The following is a 23,073-nucleotide window of genomic DNA, read 5'->3' as shown; positions in this document are numbered from 1 at the left end:
CTCAGTTTTACACCTGAAATGGACAGAAGATTTTCATCTTCACCAGGCTGAAAATGAGAATGGGGGAAATGGATGAAGTTGGTGTCAGCCCCTCGTGTGTCTGACGTCCAAGCAAAGCAATCAGGTCACGCAGCCCTGTGTAAGAATTGCCACACCTGCTCAGACAGGAGATTTGTCTCCCCAGCATCTGTCTCTGAGAGTGGTCTGTCATGAATATCATGGGGTCAGGATAAGAACAGAGCAATCCTACAGCAATGTCTCCTTGGCATGCTCATTGTCATAGATGAGTTTGTTTCATGAGTTTCTTAAGCAGGTCCCAATTGAATAGCTCTGGGTGCACTGGGTTTGTTTTTTTTTTTTTTCCAAAGCACTCATTTTTTTACAGTTTGAAGCAGTGAGCACCATTAGCATCCATACCAATCCCTCCTGTCACAGGCAGGTGTTACTGAACCAGGCTTTGCATGAAGGGTGTTTCCACCTCTCACCTGGAAGGGGCTGCACACCTGCAAATTCTCTGAGGTGTGTCCCTGGCTGATGGGCTGGGAGGAACCACAGGTGCTCAGTCCCTGCTGTGTCTGGCCTCTGCCTCTTCCCTTACTCCCAATACAAGCACACTCTCCAGAATGAAACTGAGTGTTGCATATTACAGAAGTAAAATTAAAACCTTTCTGGGTAGAAAGTAGATGCTTTACTGTAGAAAATGTAGAGATCTAAGAAAAGGGTGATTTTCCTCATAAAAGATGCTTCTGTTTCAGATTGGCTCTCCTTCAGCTGTCTTTAAACTCATTTGTCACAAGTCCTTTGGAAATCAGTGGTGAAAGTCCAGGTCGCTCAAAAGGACTGTGTAGGTTCTTCTCAAGGGAGTGTGAATTTCAGCATAGTACCCTCTGGAGCTGTTATTGTTACACTACTGCACAACACAGGAATTCAGTGGACACGTGAACAATTTCTAATTTTTTTTTTGCAGTGAAATATCACAATATTGGCCTGTGGCTAATAATGCACATATTAAACTAACTTTGAATTTGGCAAATTTACAGGCACTTCTTTTTTCCTTACTGTGATTCTTGAATGTATTTTATTTTACCTTGCACAGGTTTATTGCTTAAAGAGAGGGGAGGGATACTTTCTTCTGTCAGTCATGCAGAGGTGCCTTTCATGAAGTGATTGATTCACCTTCTACTGGGGACTGTCTCAGAGAGGCAAATTGAATTAGGAAGAGGGGAGATTCTAGTTTACAGAAAATAGGACTGAGATTTCAAAATTAAGGAATTTATTCCCTTGCTAATACATGAACAGATTTCCCATCAACAGCAATGGAAAGTGTGTGCGTAAAGAAAGAAAATTAGAGGGGTAAACTGGGCTATAGCAATATTTTTTCAATGTATTTGCATAGGATTCAGAGTATTCCACAGACAGCTGTTCAGCCCTCAGAGCATGTTTAGTAGGGGGTGTTTTTACACATATGAAATTACAGCAATCCTTCCCTTCCCTTCCCTTCCCTTCCCTTCCCTTCCCTTCCCTTCCCTTCCCTTCCCTTCCCTTCCCTTCCCTTCCCTTCCCTTCCCTTCCCTTCCCTTCCCTTCCCTTCCCTTCCCTTCCCTTCCCTTCCCTTCCCTTCCCTTCCCTTCCCTTCCCTTCCCTTCCCTTCCCTTCCCTTCCCTTCCCTTCCCTTCCCTTCCCTTCCCTTCCCTTCCCTTCCCTTCCCTTCCCTTCCCTTCCCTTCCCTTCCCTTCCCTTCCCTTCCCTTCCCTTCCCTTCCCTTCCCTTCCCTTCCCTTCCCTTCCCTTCCCTTCCCTTCCCTTCCCTTCCCTTCCCTTCCCTTCCCTTCCCTTCCCTTCCCTTCCCTTCCCTTCCCTTCCCTTCCCTTCCCTTCCCTTCCCTTCCCTTCCCTTCCCTTCCCTTCCCTTCCTTCCTTCCTTCCTCCCCCCCTTCCTTCCTTCCCCTCCTTCCTTCTTCCCTCCTTCCTTCCTCCCCTCCTTCCCTGAGAGCTGCCTCTTTGAAATGCACTCCTAGCACCAAATAACACCAAGTCTCATTATATTTCATGATGATCCTTGAGACTGGATCTTGGAGTGACATGAATGTGACAATTGCAATTTATTTTTCTCTTTTTAAAAGAAAGGCAGAGGAGTGAAATTAAATGGCAGTTTCTAACTATCCTGACTCCAGTGAAGACTCAGCATCGGAGGGCAAAAACATATTCCCCTTAAGATAACTCTTCTAATTTAAGTGTTCAGATTGTTTTCTCAGTAGTAATATAAAAGCAGAGAGAAAGTTTCCTACTCTTTTTCCTTCCCTCTGGGCAATGAGGGGTTCTAATTACACTAAAACCCCCTAGTATTGACTTTATAACAGCTTCCCCCTGCCCACATGGCTGCTGTATATAGAAGGATGAAACATCTCAGATCATTACAATGGGAATAAGCTATTCTTTGAAGGAGCATAGAAGAATTTCCAATTTTGACCAGTATGGAAGTTTTCTGAGAATGACTGCATTTTGCTCATGTTAATTTCTGCTGCTCTTTTCCATGTTGCCAGCAGAGTGAATACTATTACAGTACTTTCTTAACAGGAACACTCTGTGCCAAAGGTTTTAAAGTGTTTTATTTTAATGTCACAGATGATTAAATGCTTTAGTGTGACTGACAAGCTTTAGTAAATTCAGACAAATTAGATATACTAGCTCTTAGTAAAATAGATTTTCTAAACCTGTTTTGTGTGAGAGGAGAAGTAGCAGCTAATGATAGTAAAATACATTAAGATGCTGGCAAATTTAAAAAGCCACTTGCAGCTTAGTGGTAGTGATATGACAGCTCTGTGTAAGGGTGAGGTTGGAGACAACCAATACAACAGAGATGCCCACAGGGATTGCTGTAATATCATTTTTATTGTTGAGCAAGCTGAGCTGATGTTTCCTCAGGATTACAATAACCTTCAACTTCCTAGTAGGAGTAAGGCCACTGCTCTGCTCTCCTCTTGTCATTTTTGAGGTTGCTGGTACCATTAAAGGCACCAACTGTCAGCAAACCTAGTGTGCAGGCTGGTGTAAAAATTGTACATGGGCCATAGTAAAATATCTCAATGCTTTTTTCTGTAAAACTCAGGTGAACGTGTAAGTACCCACTGAAAATCCAAGTAGGAAAGGTCTATTAGACATCCAAATGAAACAGTTCTGGTATGATTCCTTGGGAGAGGGGAGAATGGGGAAAAAGAGCCCAGAGAATCCCTGCACTCCTGACAGAAGCTGAGCACATGCTCAAGGTACTGTGGTAGCAGGTGTTTAACAGCCAATGGGGCTGATTCGTGTGCTCTGCAGAGGAAGCATTTATTAAGTATTTGTGCTCTGTCCAGTCTGAACAGCAATGTCACCTGTGGCCACAATTGCTATACCAATAAAAACATATGGGGGATACCTTTCCAGCTTGAGCATTGATAATAATGATATCATTTTGTGGTTTTACATCATTATGGTGTTAGTCATTTATATTTGCTTTAAAGATAAGCATTTTTTTCTTAAAAAGAATACATTTTAAAAAGACTTTGTAAAGTTAACAGAGTCTCTGAATGTTCCTTCAGGATGAAAGGTAACAGAGTGCATTTTATTATTAAATTATAGTCTAATAAGAAGAACAAAAGATTCTTAATAAAAAAAAGTATTATTAACAGCATTGCCTTTTTGATCTATGGAAAGATAAGTGTCCTCTAGTGGAGGTAGTACCCTCCTCTTCTCGTCTTATAAACCTTTGTTCTCTTCTGATGCATATTAAGCACCAGATGAAAAATTCTGTTTGTCTGTGGTCTAACAATGAAATACCTTGTAGGAAGTGAAAAGGTCAAGCTTTCCCTGTCAGTGATTTATTATAAACAGTGCCGCCTCCTTTTATTTCCTAATACTTTGCATTTGGATTAGTGATGATACATCACCAGCTGCTAGATAAAATATGAAGTTGGGAAACTATGGTCAAACATTTCTGCTGAGGAATGACCCTGTAATCAGCTCCCAGCACACACAGGTCTCGCTTGATTTATCAACCCAAACCTGGGATTCTAGAGAGGGATGAATTAGTTTAAAGATATCTAAGGGATAATAGCTAAAGCCAAAAGTGCTGTAGGAAAACCGTTTGTCACTGGCCTGCCCTGCCCTCCTTAATTGCAGAAAAATTGAGACTGGATATGTTAGGCACCTGATATAAATCATTGGTCAAGTAACCAGCCATGTATCAAGTGGAGGAGTTGCAGGCCTTTTTCTCTTGCTCCTTGCAGGCAGGACACTTGCAGTTCAGACACCAGGAGGATGTTGGTTCAGTGAGGTTTCATTCACATCTGCCTGTGTACTAAATTCACCTTGGCCATCTATATGGCTTTCTGTATTTTGGTGTTCATTCTTGTTTCCAATGTGCTATTTTAAATGTTGTGTTCTCTAGTTTTGCATTTGGAGACCATTTGTCCCAGTTTTTTAGCTTGGGGTGTGACAAAAAGGAATGTGCAATTGCCCAATACATGTTGTAAATAATCCCTAATTGCAGAACATACTTGAAAGTTTAGTACTCAAGGAAGCTGTATTAAAAAATGAATTAAATATCTGTAGTCTGCATTCATAGTCCTCTCATTCTCCAGTTATTGTTTAACCACATTTCCTTCCTCAATATATGCATGTTTATAGCCTTACCAGCTTTTCACACAGTGTAGGTAGAGTTTAATGGTATTTGATTTCTAACATCATGTCAGTGGTCTGTGAAGTTGAGCACATCCATGTACACAAATTCACACAACTTTGGCACCTTCTCCTATGAGCATCTTGCCTTCCAGTGTGCATCAGGGAACAATTAGAAATTGATTCAGTCCATGTAATCTCTTCATTTGAAACAAAGCTGCAACAGAATAATAACACATTTTTCTCTCCCTTAATATAAGTGTAGTTGTGAAATTTTTCAGAGCTGTGGTCCAAAGCCTGGATAATGGTATGTCCCCTATGCCAATATTTATTCTTGTTTCACATAGCTGTGCTTGTGCCTCATTTTTTTTTCTATGTAATGTAACTTCGCTAAAAATTAATTTTGCAGGCTAAGTCAAAATCTAGTAGATTGCTTCTCTCTTTTCTTATTTGTCACTTGGAAAACACAGCAGTGAGCACGGTGCAAAATCCATTGTAGTTCTGTAAATGAATCTATGTACTTTGAATTCCCTCAAATGAGCAGGTAGGAGAGCATACACATGTGGAAAAGAGTGTGGGATGGGATTGGACCTTTGGAGGTCACAGCCCCTTGTGCTGGGCTCGGTCAATGCTTAGCATTTACTTATATGCCCTTGGCTAGAAACTCTAAAAATATTAAGGGCATCAGAAGCTTAATTTCTACCCTCCTCCAATGAGACTGAGACACTTAACTGCCTTATACTCCTGTTGTTTTTTCTGGTTTTAAATTTCATCATAACACTGAAAAATTGGATGTGCTTATGGACATTGTGATTATGGATCAAAATGTCTTTAGAATTGGACTTTAGTGAATAAAACATTAAAATATTACTTGCTCAATATAAGCACGATTTTTCAAGGCTAAGTTATATTAACAGAATTTATTATTAAATTGTGTTGTAATTCTTTTAAGCTAATGCATGAAAATGACCTCAAAATCAGATCAAATCTAGTTAGGAAGGTGATTATCTAAGTCCCTAAATGTCTTTCATTCAGAAGCTCCAAAAGAAAGAACAGAATTTTATTCAATCTAGAGAGCACAAGCATCAACATTTAACCACAAAGAAAACCAATTTAAGAAACGAGAGGAAAAACCAACAACAAACATTTGTCCATGTTAAGTGAATTTTACCCACCATTATTAGCATATGTTTTGTGGTGTATTGAGCACTTGGTTCCCTGCATGAAGGTGAAGCACTACTGCAAATTGCTACACTGGGAGGAGACTCTTTTAAGATTGAATCATAGGGGCAGTGTGAAATTTTTGGTTGAAAATGCTTGTCAGCATGCTGTAAGGGATAATGGAATTTGATTTCACAAAGCATATTTCATACTCAAGGTGTCCCAAACCACTCTACAGATGAATGAGTTAAATGCTGGAGAAGCAGTGACTGTGTAGGTAAATGTGGCGCCTATTATGTACTTGGCAATAGCTTACACACAGCTGTGGACAATGGAAACAGGTTTTCCCTTTTATTATTGAGGGTCACCCAGGTTAGCCCCTGTTCTTTTTGAAAAGCACTCTGGGATTTCTAATTTCCACCTGGATGATCACCAGAGACAGACAGAAAGGGCCACAGTTTAATGCTTCAGCGAGAGGATGGATGAATGATTGTTGGATGATTAATGGCTGCTCCGCGCTGAACGATGACAGCCCGTTATAATGGAGATAGCTAACGTGTAATTTTGTGCCTGCTGCAGTTTCACAGCCTCAGCACTCCCACAGAGCGGGCATCGCGTGGGGAAAAGAGACAGAAATGATGACACAGTTCTGGGTTAATTTGCCCCTTCTCACCAGACGGCAGGGCACTGGTAAAGCCACTGAGTCTGCTCGTGCAGTGCTGCTGGAGAGGTGTGTCAGAGCCTGCAAGAGCAGCGGCTTAAAACTGAGCACAGCACCCATGAGAAATGTTTCAGAGGAATCAAAGATATCTTTTACCACATATCCAAATTTTTTCTCTCTGGCCATGTGACTTGGAAGTTGATTTATCAAAGCCAGGCCTGAGGTTTGCTGATGGCTCTGCGATCTGTGGAGCTGTGCAGGGAGTGCAGACACCCAGTCACCAGCCTCAGTAGGCTGGCACTTTGTCACCCTGCTGCATCTTTGAACAAGGCCCTGAGATGCTGATCATTAGATAATTTTTACTATTACTGGTTTATTTGTTACTTCAACATCATTATTATTAAAAAATACCCTAAACAACAACTAAGCTTCACAAATTGTTTGCATTATTTGAATAGTTTCCTTTTTTTTCCTTGTGCTTAAAAACCTTCTTTCCATTTGGTTGATCGAGAACGTGCTCATAGTGAAGTTTTACCATGCATTTCTTTACAGAAAGGTAATCTCATTGTACCCAAAACTATTTTTTAAGAACCAAGGTCATAATTTCAAATACACACACATTATTTCTAAAAGTCTGCACTCTGGGAGTCAGAGCAGAGAAATAATTTCTGGTGGCTTTGTGACTGTGCCATTTTCACAATCATTAACACTAGACCTGGGCACTGTTGCATCATCCAGTAAGTCTAATTTGCTCTGGGTTTGGCATGATCACGTTTCTGGTGAATTAGTCAAAGTACATTTGTTACACTGGCCTTGTCCCAGCTCTGTGCTTTTATGGTGACTGTAGAAGACATGCTGTACTTTGTCTGGCACAAACTCTGAGTGGTACAGACAGATGATACCTGATCCAGTGTGTGCTTTGCTAGTACGAAATTATCCCATCAAAAAATTGGGATCAAATTGGACCTGGCAGAGTGAGGCTATACCAGACCAACACTTCGTATCATGTGGCTGTAGCAGTTTTTAGCTGGTGCTAGAAGACTTAGTGGCTGCTGTCTTCTATTGATTAGTCATATTTTAGAAACCATTTCTCCATTCTGAAACATTCCAACAAGGAATCCTTTCTGGGAACCTAATAGTTATTAAAGAACAAGTTGCTTTTATATGTCTTGCTTTTCAATGGGAACATTGTTTTTCTTTATTTGCTGTCTATTTTACACACAATTTCAAAATTGCTCAAAAACATAGGAGGTGGTGTTTTTTTCTCCATAAAAACCCAAGGTGTTAAAAAAAAAAAAATTGTTCAGCAAGTATTCTGTGGAAAAAATACTTTGATTTTCCAGTGAAATTAATATTTTAGAGTACCTAAATTTCATAAAGATTTAAATATCTTATAATACATCTCTTTAATGAAAGGAACTTGCAGCTGCTTACAGATATTCTAGCAGATATTGAGCAAAACAAATATGCAAATCTGATAATTTTGTTATTTGTTACCCTAAGCAAAAGGTTCATTACCATTCATGCAAGTATAAAATAGAGAAAACTGAGGGCCAGATGTACTAAAGACATAAAAATAAAACTGTTGCTGTATATTGCTCACAGTTAGTTAATTATTGGAAAGTTTGTGTTGAAGGTAGCATTGAAAAGTTTTTATCTGTACCTACATCTATTTACAATCTGCCAAGCTTAGAAAATCCATTTGTGTGTCATTACTAAGGGCCTTTTCAATGATAGAAGATTCATGGGGATTTTATTTGATTTTTAATTTAAAATCATGGATTGTTCAGCTGTATTGATTATTGCTATTTTCATATGTTAAAATTAGAACACAGCAGAATTGATCCTGCAGTCTTAGTTCATTGAAAGTTTAGTGACTTTTGGAAGTGGAAATAAAGGAGAACTTGTCTTATAAGGCTTGATCCTATTGTCACATGTTGCAGAGTCACAGATAATTAAAATATGGAAGCACTTATAACTATGGAAGTTATAAGGCAGAGAATGGGGAAAATTTAAGTTGCTTCATGTGGAAGTTTTTAACTTCTGTGAAGAAGTGAACCTTTCACCATTTGTTAAAAGACTAGATCTCACTATTGATGGATTGCATGCTTTCTTAGTGTGTTTTGGTATTTTGCAGTGGTTTACATAATTGATAAGGACTAAAACTGGGTGGGGTTTTTTTCAAATTGTGCTGTTAACTTGAAAAAATATATTAATTATTTAAGAGAATATTCTGCCTTTTAATATTTTTGTATCTTCTAAGCATTTTTATTGACTAATAGCATTGGACATATATATTTAATTTAAATAATTTTTAAGTCCTTTATATATTTACTGATGTAGTTTCAGATCACTACCCTGTAATGAAGTCTCTCAGGTTGTCTGTTGAGAAAAAAGGAAGTTTGGGACAAGAAACAAAGACTACTGCAGGCATTGAGACTGCATCAATAATGTAGGTCAGTAGAATGGAAATTTGCAATCTGCCTGAAGCTCCAGGGTTAATATCCCAAATGTTCCCAGAGCACTGGAAAGCATATCAGATCTTTAACATAGCAGCATACTGCCACCTAACATCACACAAAGCATAAATTCAGTTCATCTTCACCACAGATCCAGTCAGGAATTTTTCCCAATATCTTAGGTTGTCCACCCAAACCTTGTAAATACATTTTGTGGGGATCATTGGTCAGAACAGCTTTTACAAGGGCTAGAAGCAAGCAGACCCTTTGGATAGATGCAATTCTTCTGGGAACAAACAAGCTCTAAAGCTGATTAAATTGTCTGAAAATGAGTCTTACATCATCTCACTGCAAGGACCTACTTCCCTCTCTTGCCATGAAGACCCAAATCCCTGGCAAGGACAGGCATTCCATCTGGGATGCAGCAGTTCCTGCCTCCCTATTGTTACACACAGCAGAATGAATGGTGAATTAATTTCTTACAACATTTCAGTCTGAAGGAGGTTTGCTCATTTAAGTAATTCAGAAAACAGATCTTTGTTGAGAAACCTCATCCTGATGGAAAAGTAACAGGGCCTGTTTGTGGAAGCAGCTTACGCAGCTGAGGATGGGTGAGGAGGAGAGCTGCTGTCAGGGGTGTGACCTGAGAAAGCCTTAAGGGACATGAAAAGGAATGAGTGGAAGAATTCCTGCACTTTAGCCTTCCACGACTAGAAATGTCTCTTGGGGTTCCTTGCACTGTAGCTAAGGTGAGGAGAAGGTTTGGGTCCAAGTGGGCATCACACAGAAAGGTCCTAAGGAGATATGCTGGGAAAGTGAGGGCTATGCAGGTACCAACACCTCTTCCTTCACCTGTTTAGACATTGTCTGACAATCTCCCATCTGTGTATTGACGTGTCTTGGCCCTGTTTACTTGTAGGATCTGCTGGGATCACAGAAATAATGCAACAGGCTGCAATACATTTCAGATAGAAATAGATTCACATTTCTACTTCAGTGCTTAGGTCAATGGAGTCACTTCAGAATTACATTTATGTTCCTGAGAGAAGAATTTGACCAATCCCCACTCTGTCCAACGCATTAAATTACAAAGTAATTTAGCTAGCAGTTATGAATACCCATTTCCTGCCAGTAACCTCAGAGCACCCCACTGCCAGGAGATATTCTTGACCCCACTTTGTGAGTTTCACCTTGTGGTGGAACTAACCAGAATGTCTTTCTAGGGCTTCATTTTTAGCTCTGGACATACAATTTGCTGATGACAGAGTTAGTTATATGTATGATGGAGAGAATCAAAATAAGCCTTCTTAGATGTGTGCTCTTTATAAATAACAAGTTTGAATTAATAGAAGATTCTCAAGCTCTTAGATTTATGCTTTTATAAGAGTGGGTTTTAAATATGGTCTTTTAAACTTATAAGGAAGTTGAAGATAGCAGCTAATTGAGTTAAGGAACCAGTTTCCTATGATTAGCAGTCAAGATGATATTAATATGAAGACACAATGATTAAAGACCAAGCAAGCAAGCTGGACCTAGCCCCATTTTTTGTTGTTGGTCACAGTTTTTTCTTGAGTTTAATAATCCCAAAAAGTATCAGGTAACAAAGAAACTGCCTTCTGGGTCAGTGGTGAAAGTCCACACTGAAATATGTCACAATTATCAAAAAAAGTAAGAGGCTGATTGAAAGCCTTTGTTTAGGAATAGTTTTTAAATAGAGTAAATGTCATCATATTTGTTTTAATGAAAAACATTAGGAAAACAATTTTCTTTTAAAACTTTAACTCTCATGTTTATGGAATAGTAGGACCTTGTTTTAAAACAGGCAATATATTTGAATTATTTATGTGTCAGCTTTCATGTTGTTTTTTTCTATGGATTTATTAGCATGTCAGCTTGTGTGCTGGAAGTAAGATTCTTCTGTGTGTGTAATGCAATGCTCAACAAACTCCTGGGTTGGTCTCTCAAATCAGCACTTAAGGTGCAATCCTAGATTCATAAATTCCTACCATTTCTTTCCCCAAACTGACCAGATTTATAAACTATGTTTCCTTTTTAAGCCGGATTCATTCAGGAGAAGTAATTTCTTCTTCAGGAACCCAATCTGGTGTTCTTCAAGAGTTGAGTTCATATATCCAAAGTGTCCTCTGGCATCTTCAAGCAGCCCATTAGACTTCTCCATATTCTTCTGTCCTTGTAGGTTTCTGGTTTGGGATATGACTACATTTACATGCAGAGCAATCTGCTTGTGGCCAGTCTGTGACAGGGTAGTCTGGCTACACAGGAGGTTACACTATCAGTCTGTGGATGTCTGAGGTCCCTTGGCTGTGTGAAATACAAAGGTCTGCCCCTAGAAGCTAAAATGTGCTCTTTACTGCAGAAAAGAAAATATGCATATCATGAAGAGAGCTAAAATTTGTTGGTATCTTTGTGGGCATGTTGACGTTAGGAAATCTTTGACTGAAAATGAAATTATTCCCAGTATGTTTGAGATGTCTTCAATGAGTAAATTGCCCCAGTTTGTTTTTTCCTCTAAATCTTCCTTTGCCACTTTTTGAATTATCTGATAGTATATAGCATTTATAAACTCTTTTTTACCCTCTTGTTCCATCTCTTTAACCTTTGACAATCACAGCTTTTGTAGCACTGCTGTCCCAGAATGCTTGCTACAATTTTCTCCTTTATTGAAGCTACAAAAAATCATTATAATGTATTGTTTTACCAAACAAATTTGCCACTTATTAAAAATAAAGTGAAGCCAGTTTCTGTCGTTAGACTTTGGGTTTGATCAGTAAATCTGGCAGCTCTGCAAATATATAAACAACAGGCTGTGACCTTCAAGTAAACTCTACTCATTATCACTAGGACTGGTGCAATATCTTGAGCAATGATGAAAACTGGTCTTTTTAATTGCCACACTTTTTTCACTAAGCTTCTAAAGTGATATAAAAAAAAGTCTTTTTGGATATTAAACTAGTTGGCAACAGCAGAAACTACATGCAAGGTATCAAACTATGTAGAAAAATGGCCCTGTTAGGCGTTACTGGCTCAGAAATTTGTCAGCCCATGCCAATAAGTCAGATGTCTTCTTTTATCCCTCACCAGATATAGTTGCAGTGGTAGGAAATAGTCTTTGATCATCTTCTTGAACTACTTTTGACCATTCTACCTTCCCTTGCTTATTAGAGAGAATAGAATCTGTGGATTAGTTACTCTTGTCCTTTCTGTGATTGACAATGTGGATAGAATAAAAATGTGGTTTAGGAAGGGAGGCAGTGTCTGTGGTACCCAAGTCATCATTTGATGAAAGAAAAATAGCAGGAGTGTGGTGACAAGAAAGTCTGGATTTCAGAGATTTCAGAGATTTTTTGGTTTGCTAAGAGGATGTATCATCTTTCACATTATCAGCCTGCCTTCACCCACTGAAATCTGTTTGTGGATAAATTCTGAATGAACAATTTATACCAGTCAGGGTATTTTAAAAGGGTTGCACAGTTTTAATTTAAATATTCCTATGTGTCAGTACTGCATGAAATACATTTTGCCACACTACTGACCTGCCCATTTCTATTTTTAATTATGAATTTTCCAGGACTACATTTTCCTGTAAATTGTTCATGCCACATTAAAATGGCTGTGAATTGTCTATACTTCTTCTTTATAGAGAATATACTACATTCCTCTTTCACATGCAACATGAATTCTTTTTATTTTCAGTTCCCAGCTGGTTCAATGGGAATTAGAACTTTGCAGCCAGAATCAAACATACTGTGTTAAATTTGGTTCCATAAATTCAGTAGCAGTATTTTTTATGCACTACTAGTAAACAGTTCCTGCCACCTCAGTTGTTAATGTATTTTAAATTTTGTTATAACTATAAATATTTCACACAAATGTTTTAAGTGTCTTCATCTTATTATTAATGATTTACAAGTTCATTATTTAAAAGAAAATGCAAAAGAAAGAGGCATCATAAATTGACTTAGTATTACCATGGCTTTTATGTTTAATGGTGAGATTCTGTACATTACAAAATTTCAGTCACTTGTCTAAGGAAACTGTGTTCCTTTGAAGTGCACTTTCCTGAAGTCAAAGATTATATATTGCTTGTTGATTGAGAATTTAAAACCTAAGCATTGACTGATTCAACTGTTACAAAGATTAGATAAAGAACTGACCATCACCCACATTGCTTCTGACACCAGTTTTACTTCCCACAGGGCATCTTACTAGGTGTTAGGCAGGCTGGCTTTTTCCTCCCTAAAGTAACTGAAGATTGGAACTCTCCTTTGATGAGCACAGGCAGATTATGTATTATACATTCAAGCTCATGGTTGACCTTTGGAGATGCATAAATGAAAAAAGCAGCTGTTTGAATTGCACTTTCCAGCCCCTTGTGATTCAAAATTGGGATGCCATTTAATACATGCTTATTTAGTGGCAGTGATTTTTTTAGGCCTTTTCTAAATATTGAAGAAGAGAGAATCCTTCTTAGAGGATTTTACAATCTGTGAGAAGAAAAAGAAGGGAAGCAGAGGTTAAGGACCGGGGGAAAACAATGGAGACAGTCATATATGATTTTCTTTTCCTCTTCAAAACAGCAGTGGGCTTGTGAACAAATTACTGAATGTACTGAACAAATTACATACATGTTAGTATGTACATATGATAGCTTCAAATGCTTCCTGCCATGTCTTATTCTAGTTCTGAGAGATTCTGATCTTTGCAAAGTTTTTCAAGGCTTTTCTCTCTATATATACATGTAGCCATTTTGTAAATATTGTGATAGGAAATGTCAGTAGTGTTCTACATGCCCTGCTTGTTAAATCATGAAGATGTTTGTGAGAGCTAAGCTGGTGGGCACTGTGTGGCTGAGGATATCAGTGAAATATGGCACGTCTGCACAGATGTTCTCCTCGTGTTCCTGAGGCTGCAGGACAGCCAGGCCTTCCTGCCATGAGGAGAGCTGCTAGGGTTTGGAACTTCTTCTGTTAGAATAAATACTGTGGGTGAAATTCAGGTGTATCATCAGAGAAGTTCAGAACAGCACAGGCTGAAGTGGTTAAAAAAGGGGAGCTAAAAAAAAATCATGTAAAGAAAATACTACTGAACTTGTTCCTATATATAAAGCACCCATTTAGCCTGCTGTATTATGTAACATGGCTAAATAATCCTTCTCACTGCCCCAAGCAAGTGTTCTTGGGGACTTGTGGTCTAATCACTGGATTTGCTCATCCTGGAAACAGTGGGATGCTGTCATTTCCCAATGACATAGCACAAATATTTATTTAAATGCCACTTTTAGGCTGCAAATAGGGTACCTTGTTATGGTGGAACATGCAAAGTTGGGATTGCTCAGATGTTGTCTTCATAATGCGGATCCTTTGAGCAAACAGGGTTGGAGACATTGGTGGTGATGAACAGTCACACAAGTGTCTGCTGCACCTCTGTGTGTAAAGTGGGCTCTAATTTTTTTTTTTTAGTCTCATACAGTAGCATTGTCAGTAGATCATCTCACTGAAGTGCAAAGGTTGGAAGCCCAGTGAAACTGTTAGCCTTTTTCCAAAGGTACATTACAGAGCCTCCTAAGCTATAATAATAGGAATCCGAAAACATGGGAGGGTGACCAATTATACTTAAATCTGGTCAGTGTTTTATTTTATGTGGCTGTACTCTGGCTATTTTTTGACTTGTTTGGATCATACTGGCTAAGTGTTCCTGTCCAGTAATACTCATTTTACCCCAACCAGCTATTTAAACCAAGTATATGCTGGTTTTGCTATTGAGCAGGAGGACAAGTACTTCCATTATGGTTAGTTGTTTTGTGGCTTTTGGTACCCACCCATTTATTTTGGTTTGTCCTAATCTATATTTATCTATGGATGACAAGATGAACTTGAAAAAAGAATAAGTTTGAAGTTGCATACCAGCTCCCAGGATGTAAATCATATTGGGCTTTCAGCTCTTTCAAGCTTTCATAAACAGTGCTTGCTGAAAGACTGAATCATATTTTTCTGTGACTTTAGCTCATGTCAAGCATTTAATTTTTAACAACAGTGGTCAGTTTCTTGATGTGAACACATGACACTGGCCCCAGAGACTCCAGCTTTCTTTAGCTGTCATCATAACAATTTTTCTTTTTAAAGATACACTCACAGCAAAATTAGAACTAGGCTAAAGGCTTTGAAAGTAGTTCAGACCACAGTGGTCCTAAAGCAACGGTCTGCTTGCAATAAGAGTGGAAACTGTGGGCTGAGCCCTGCTCAGCTTCTTTAAAAAAATAAACTAACATATTAGAGTTAGTAAATGGCATACCACTCTGGGCAGTGGTAGAGGCAAAGGCTGACCCCTTTTACACTGTTTAAAGGACTAGATTGTCACCTGATTATATTGAAACTTATCGGAAAGACATAACAAGATCTGGTGAAGAGCACACTGTGGGATCCAGTGCCTCACAGGGGAACTGAAATAGTGCAAGGATTTTATTGTGGAATCTTCCTCCTGCTTCTCCCCTTAGGGGAAAAAAGCTCTAACTCAAACAGGAATTATTTCAGGCAGGACCTGTGGTCTCTGTTGCACAGGGAGGTCAGGCTAGTTTATTACAGTGGTTCCTCCTAGCCCTATATTTAAATATACAAAAGGGAACACAGGAATACATTAAGAATGTTTGATTTTCAGATCTCTCCATTACCTCTAGGGGCCCCTCACAAATTCTCATCTGCTCTTTGGTTTTATTATTTTCTGAGCCTCTCCTTTAAAACTCTCTCTCCACATTTTCTGATTTTTTATACAGAGCTAGGAGGGAAATGTCATTTCCCCCCTTCATATGTCAAAGGGCTGTTTGCAAATTGCCTCACCTCCAGGAAGAAGGGGATGGTACCATAGTGGTAAGGCATCTTTCTTCTTCCCCAGCTATTCTTTCTTCAGTGCATCTCTAAAAATGAAAATAAAATGCAAATGGGTGGTAGACATTGATTTTGGGGTATTTAATAGTTAAACTCATTGGGATTTTTTTCCATCTGAGTCACAAAGACGTCCACTTACAGGCTTTATTGAGAGCTTAATACAAAATTTCTTGAAACTGATCAAAAGATGCCCAACGGCTCCAATCTGTGTGGCACCTTAAATGAGTACAGAATAGGAGTAAATTTTGTTCCAAAAAACTCACCTGAAACAACTAAAAAAACCCCAACCCAAGCATGCTAGCTGAATGTCAATACAAACAACTTATTGTACTTCCAGTATCATTTGAGTTGGTGTATTTGTTTAGGATTTGGGTTTTTTGAAGAACGATATCTTATAAATGGATATAAGCAGCAGTAATTTTTTGTACTGTGACTGACTTAGGACTTTAGAAAATGTTGTTGTGAAGAAACATGAGCAAAATACTGCATTATTACATTTTAATGATTATTTCTTTTGCAAGCTGGAAAAATGAAGGCCTAGAACATATGTACTAATGAGAACTCTAATGCAGATTTTTCTGCTCTTACATTTCTTACTTATTATTCAGATTTCTCTGTCTGATTTCATGCCAATTTAGACTTCCAACTTTCTTTATTTTGTCCACATTGAAATAATTTGAAAGGACAAGTAGTCAGATTTACCCTTTTGCAATTCCAAAGTGACTTCAGTAAATCACTGGATTTGTTTTGGTGTCTATGCAGGAACAGAGTTTAGCTTTTAATATCCAGTTTTCAGTTTTAGAGCTATCATAATAGTAACTAATTTACCTCCTCATGAGGAGGTCAATTTATTTTGAGCAGGTGAAAGGACACCAGTGCAGAGAAGAGCTTTTGCCCAGTACATAAATAGATCTAGCTTGACAGTGTAACAATAGTACTGACTTTGTTTTCGCAAAGGAAAACCAGTAAGGGAGGGAGGAGACTGGGTTTCTCCAATGCACTCATTTAGTAATCAAACATTTATATAAAGACATCTCACTTTATTTTAAGTCATGTTCTCATACTGGTTTTTTTTGTCTCTTGAGAATGTTTTATTCTACAATTTTGTGCTTGCTTCTTTTTCTTCTCATCTGAGGGTTCCTCCAATGCTGTGAGGTACAGCAAAGAGTTCATCATTTCCTTTCACCATCATTGCAATAGCAGATTTCATTCTCAGAACAATTACTTGGCAGCATGTGGCAACAAGTCATATCTGAAACCTTTTGTCTCTGAGTGGGCTTGTCAGAGACAGTCACTTCTGATACTGACTTCTGCACTGTATTTGGCATTTGAAAGTTAGTGTTGGATTTGATTTGGTCTCCTTTTCTGATAATGCAGCAAAAGATTTGCTTGTGATATTCTGTGGGCACTGTTTTTGAAGTGCTATTTCTCAGTATGCTAAAATTTGCAAAAAAGATTCCACACCCAGACATTTAAACAGTCTATCATTTCTATTTTTCATTTCTATTTGAGTGAATGTGTGTGAGGCCCTTGTCCTCTGGGCCTTTGTAAGACTCTGTGAGCTGTATGGGCCCCTGCCAGTGCAGCTCAGGAGGAACACCTGATGGATGCTGGCAGTCCCACAGTCCAAGCCTTGATGGCTCCGGAACAGGGTTTCCATGGATCTGTCAGTCACATATAAATGTGGGCTGCAAGCACACAAGGCAGGCAAGCTACTGGGCAAGTAAGATTTCCACTAGAAATCTGTTGGTCATGTGAGCATCCTTCCCCATTTTTTTTTCAAAATTAATGTACATACCCTTAGAATGTTTTAGTAGTGATAAATTGATATTTTCTCCCAGAAACATGTTTCACAGGAAAATTTCTGAGCAACCATTATGATTTATAAAGCTTTCAAACCCGGCTACTCAGGAGATTACCTGTGAGTTTATGCTACAGCAGAGACGAATGGAAACACCTGACCTGCTCAGCCCTGGTTACTCCATCTCTCCCCTGTAACACTGCTCCTGTGTCCTGGACTGCTGACATCCATCAGCCTCCGGGCATGCTGTGCATTTGAATGAGCACTGCTAGAAGCTAGCGTGGTCTGAGACTGTGGGGCTGCTACCATCGTGCTTTTCTGGGGTGAGAGTAAGGAAAATGTGGGAAAACAGGCCAAGAAGTTGTAGTTTTGGACTACTACTCTGCAAGACTGGTGGCTTACTTTTTTTTTATTGTGAATCAAGGCAGCTATTTGATAAGAAGGCTTTGCATGTACATAGACACAGAATTCGCAAACACATTTAAAATCCTTTTAGTATGGTATAGTACCTTATACTGAAAAATATTTTCCTTCATCAAAAATTATTGGATGCAGCCTCTGAATAAAATTGCTAAGAACTTCCTTCAGTTTCAGTAGGGACTGGACAGAAGGAAGAAGGATCAGCGCTGGGAAGCAGATCTGATGAGTAAGCCTGCATCCTTTTTGCTTTCATGTCACAAGACAAAATAAACAGAGATACCACAAATTGCTCAGTCTGTCTGCTTAGTTTTGTTGAGGTAATGCACGTTCCAGCCTTCCTAGCCAACTAATTCATTTTTTTTTTTTTCCTTGCACTTCCTTCTGCTTTTGATCTTGTTCCAGTTAACATCCAGTCATCCAGTCCTGATATGGAAAAATGATCCCTCTCCATAGGTGGCCACCCACAGCTTGCCATGGGCAGACCAGCGGAGCTGGTCACCACCCCTGGTACAGCCGAGCTGGTCACCACCCCTGGTACAGCCTCCTCTGGGGAGAATGTGCCGAATGGCTTGACCCCAGCCCATCAGCAGCCGCTGAAAATTGTGGTTGTGATACTGTACAGTGTTGAGGCAAGTATTTTTCTCTGTGGGTGAGCCCGAGGGCCCGTTTCTGGCTGGGTGCGCGGTGCCCGGCGCTCGGCACAGCGGACAGTGCCATCTGCTGCTCCGCGCCTGGAAACAGCCCTGCCCGCGCTGGCAGCGCTGCCGCCGCCCGGGCACCGCGGGCCCCGCGCGTCTGCGCTGCGCCTCCCTGCGCCGCCGCCGAGCGACAAGGGGTGAAGGCGCCAAGGAAGAGCTCCTCAGCTGCTCTGTCCCTGTGGGACAGCCGATGAACTCCTCAGCAGCTCTGTCCGTGTGGGACAGCCGATGAATTCAGCAGCTCTGTCCGTGTGGGACAGCCGATGAACTCCTCAGCAGCTCTGTCCCTGTGGGACAGCCGATGAGCTCCTCAGCAGCTCTGTCCGTGTGGGACAGCCGATGAGCTCCTCAGCAGCTCTGTCCGTGTGGGACAGCCGATGAGCTCCTCAGCAGCTCTGTCCCTGTGGGACAGCCGATGAACTCCTCAGCAGCTCTGTCCGTGTGGGACAGCCGATGAGCTCCTCAGCAGCTCTGTCCCTGTGGGACAGCCGATGAGCTCCTCAGCAGCTCTGTCCGTGTGGGACAGCTGGTGCCCTGCATGAAACACCACCATCAGCCACTAGAACATATTACAGGCAGCTGTCACTGATGTCGGGGGGAGTTCTTCAACCTGTTTTCCTGTAGAAGTTGACTTGCTGGGGGTATTCAGAGAGGCTGGGTAACTTGTAAGTGTGTGTGTTGGAGCTAAATGCTGGTGGAACGATCAGGAGAACTTGGAGGAAGATTTTTGTAAATTCAGGATTGAATGGAAAAGAAAATATGATCTACCATTGCTGATCCCAGGGGTTAAAGCCTCAAAAGTTACTTTAATGGCTGCTATTCATGTATCTGCAATGCAGAACAAGCTACTCTGGTATAAGTTGTGCATCCCAGACTGCATATTCCTCAGCTGTACAGAGATTCTTGTATTTTTTTATCACACAGGAAAGTTTGATTTTTTTCCTAATCCTTTATTCGTAGTTCTGTAGCCCACCTTTCGCAATCTCGTTCTTTAGTCCCTCTAGAATGGAACTGCAATGCCAGCAGTTCACAGCACCTTGTAAAATCTTGCCCAGCTTTTCCAGACAGGGAGCTTTTATCTACTTGCCTGCCACTTGAGCAACGACTTTAACTGCTTAAACTGGCTGCATGTCAAATGCAGCTTAAAAAAAAAAAGGGGGGGGAAGGGGGTGTTCAGCTTGTGTGAGAGGTTTTATTGGTTCTTTCACTAAAAGGAAAAAGAATATTTCATACAGAAGTAATAGAGAAGTACAGAGTAATAGAGAAGTACATAGAAGGTGGGTTCATGCTGCACATCACATTAAATACTTGTCTGCCTACATATGGAATTGCAATATGCTAGAGAGAAGGTGCTTTGTTTGTGTAAACCTCAAAATAAAAAGAAAAAGTTAGAAAAGTTAGAAAAACTTTGGTTGGACACTCAGTGTCCAAGTACTGAGGAATTTTCCCTTGATAGACAGTTTTTAATTCTTTGCCTTATCCTTCTACTCCTCTTGATAGCTTTAGTCTTTTCTTCTAAATGGGAAACAGCAACATCTTAATTTCTATGGCAAGACCCTATTGTTATCCTTACTTAAACAATGATTTTCCTGGGCCAAGAAAGAGTGAGAGCAGTGCACATGTAAATTGCAATAAGTGCTTTTGCGCTATAAATCAAGCAATCAGTGAAATTGAGTTCTTGGCTTGAAGAGCCAAAAGGTGGGCTCGTTTTCCTGAAAAGCATTGCTACAGCCTCCAGAGGTGTAAATCTTCATCATATTAATTTGCAATGGAGCCAGTGAGGCATGGCATAAGAGAAGAGAGATACCTATCAGGAAACAGGGACCTCTGCCTTTCATGCCCTCCATGACCTAGCAGGAGAATATTCTCCTTGCTGAGTACAAGAAACTTTCTTATATCTGCAGCCAAATCTATTGTCCAATATTGTGTCAGTAAGACCATATCAATTTTTCTGTGTGATTTTAATCTCACAAGTATTGAAATTCAGTCTCTTCTCTTTGGAAAAATGTTGATGTATTCTGTTACTTGTTCAATATTTTGGGTGAAGGAGCTTGATTTTGCCTTTACTTGACCAGAAGGAACTCCAAAGGGCATATATAGTGATATCAAGCACTAGAGGTCCATATGAATGGCCAAAAGTTAAGGACATCATATAAGGAACACCAAGAAACTGGGCTTTTAATTATATCTTCATACATTCAGCAAAACCAACATTTCTGCTGTGTTGCTGTATCACTGTAAAGCTGTTGATATTTAAATTTCTTGTTTGCCTAAGCATGAATGAATACAAAATGCTTTCTAAATCATCACAAAGACTGCAGAAGCATTGTGAGGCACAACTCTACTTTTTTTTCTATTTGTTATCATGTGTGATTGTACTTTAAAACTGCTTTAATGCAGCAGTCCCCCATCTTCTTTTTATGGATTTTTAGTACATTTCCTTGAATGGATTTGTATTTTGCTCTTTCTGCTGTATTTAACATCATGCCTAATATTTAAAAACTAAAATGCTACTAAAATGCTGATAATCTTTGAAATGAGAATGAGAACTACTTAGTGCTCAGTTATGAGAATGAGGAATCTATTTATTTGACATTCATTAAAATGATCAGAGGTGCTTAATTTTTATTTTTCTCCTTTCTGAATATTTACCGTATTTTACATGTGTTTGTAAGTGCACACATTTATAAAGAACAGTTGAAAAGCTAAAATACACTATTACAAATGCTTTAAGCATTTTCTTTTCTCTTTTGTCACATAATGCATAGGATTGGCCAGAAAATGATCCTTTGTCGTAAAAGAGTCAAGCTTTTGAAATTTTTATTAATGTGCAAAATACGAATGGAAGAGCAGGTGCATGCAATGTGCCTCAATCTCTCTTGTTGGAGTTGTTCCACTTGGTATAAATAATTGAATGTCCTCGTGGCCATGGGCAGGGGGGGATAGAGCAAGTGAGCAGGATGACAGCATAGCCCAGTGACCAGAACAGTCATCTGGGCTGCAGAGAAAGCCAGGCTCAGTTCCTTCCTCTGAATCATGAGAGGATGCTCGTGTTTCTTGCAGGAATGTCCTAATCACTAGGCTGAGGACTAGTCTGGAACTGCTTTCACTCACTCGTATGTGTCTGATAATTTGGCATCATTTCCAGTCAGAGAGTTATGAGGGCAAATATTTTTGCAAGAGTTATTATTTTTCAGTGGGGGAAAAGCGTGTTGTCATGTTTTTGGCCATATCTGGTAATAAATAGGATTCAGAATATTAGCTAGTCATGGTTTCCAATGTACATCAGTGTTAGTCAAGCTTAAGAATAATACAATTAAATAACTTATAGGGGACTAGAACTAGAGAATTTAATTTGCAAGAATAGGGTATATCATTTATTTCCTACAGCTGCTTAGTTTCTAAATTTGATATCTTAAAACTGTTGGAGTTGCTATAATTTCAGATAAAATGTCTTTCCACAGGCAAAAGATAATTTTTCATAAGCTTTTAAAAAACTAATAAAGTAGTAATCTACACTATTTTATTATTTAGAGCCCTAGCCTTGGGGATATGATTTGCAAGGATTGTTTTTTATATATATCTCAATTCAGGGTGTACATGTGAGCAGCTTGGGTGAATATATCTATCAGTCTTTTCTATAGGTTTTTTCTTTCTACCAAATGCTGTCTGCATTCAGTCCATAGAAACACTACCACCTCTTTAAGTGGTAATGCTCCCTGCAGAGTTTTTAGCCTGTAGGAGATATGATTAGGGGGTGATAGTGTTAAGCACTCCTCCTGTATCTGCTGGCCCACTATGATAACCTTAGGGTTACAATGCATGTCTGACAAATACAATTCCATTGTGACTAGCGCCTTATGGCAATTTAGAAGGCTTATTCATCATTTTACAACAGACTTCTGTCAGGGATTTTGCTTATTTGCCCTTCACTGGTGTACAGTAGTTGTAGGTTTATCTCTAGGAGTCCAGCCCTAATAACCAATAACAAAGTGCTTAAGCTCTAAGCTTGTGAGAAATGGACTTACATTATACTCCAACTGCACCTTAGCTCTCGACTGATAAGACAATGTGTCTCTGAGAGAAGGAAGGATTTGTATGAACTGATCCTTTACAGTATGGTGTATGCATTGGTAGAAGATATGGGGAAGTACATTGTGATCTAACCATCCAGATCCCAGCTTTTTACATATAAAATGAATCCTTGCTATCATTAGGAATGTTTCCTTTAAAATATGAAAGTGAACAGATATCTTGCCTTAGAAATTGCACTACAAAGTTGTTTGTAATGATGGTGTGGGATTTGGAAGAACT

General features: G+C 39.5%; 1 long non-coding RNA gene across 3 annotated transcripts in view; it reads left to right on the top strand.

Moving 5' to 3' along the window:
* LOC137481199 (uncharacterized) overlaps positions 1 to 23,073 on the top strand; it is a 260,106-nt gene that overhangs the window by 44,662 nt on the left and 192,371 nt on the right. The gene's annotated exons all lie outside the window — the stretch shown is intronic.

The sequence above is a fragment of the Anomalospiza imberbis genome, chromosome 12 (assembly GCF_031753505.1).
Source record: "Anomalospiza imberbis isolate Cuckoo-Finch-1a 21T00152 chromosome 12, ASM3175350v1, whole genome shotgun sequence".
Lineage (NCBI taxonomy): Eukaryota > Metazoa > Chordata > Aves > Passeriformes > Viduidae > Anomalospiza > Anomalospiza imberbis.
The sequence above is the reverse complement of the archived record's forward strand: the minus strand, read 5'-3'. Positions and strand labels throughout refer to the sequence as shown.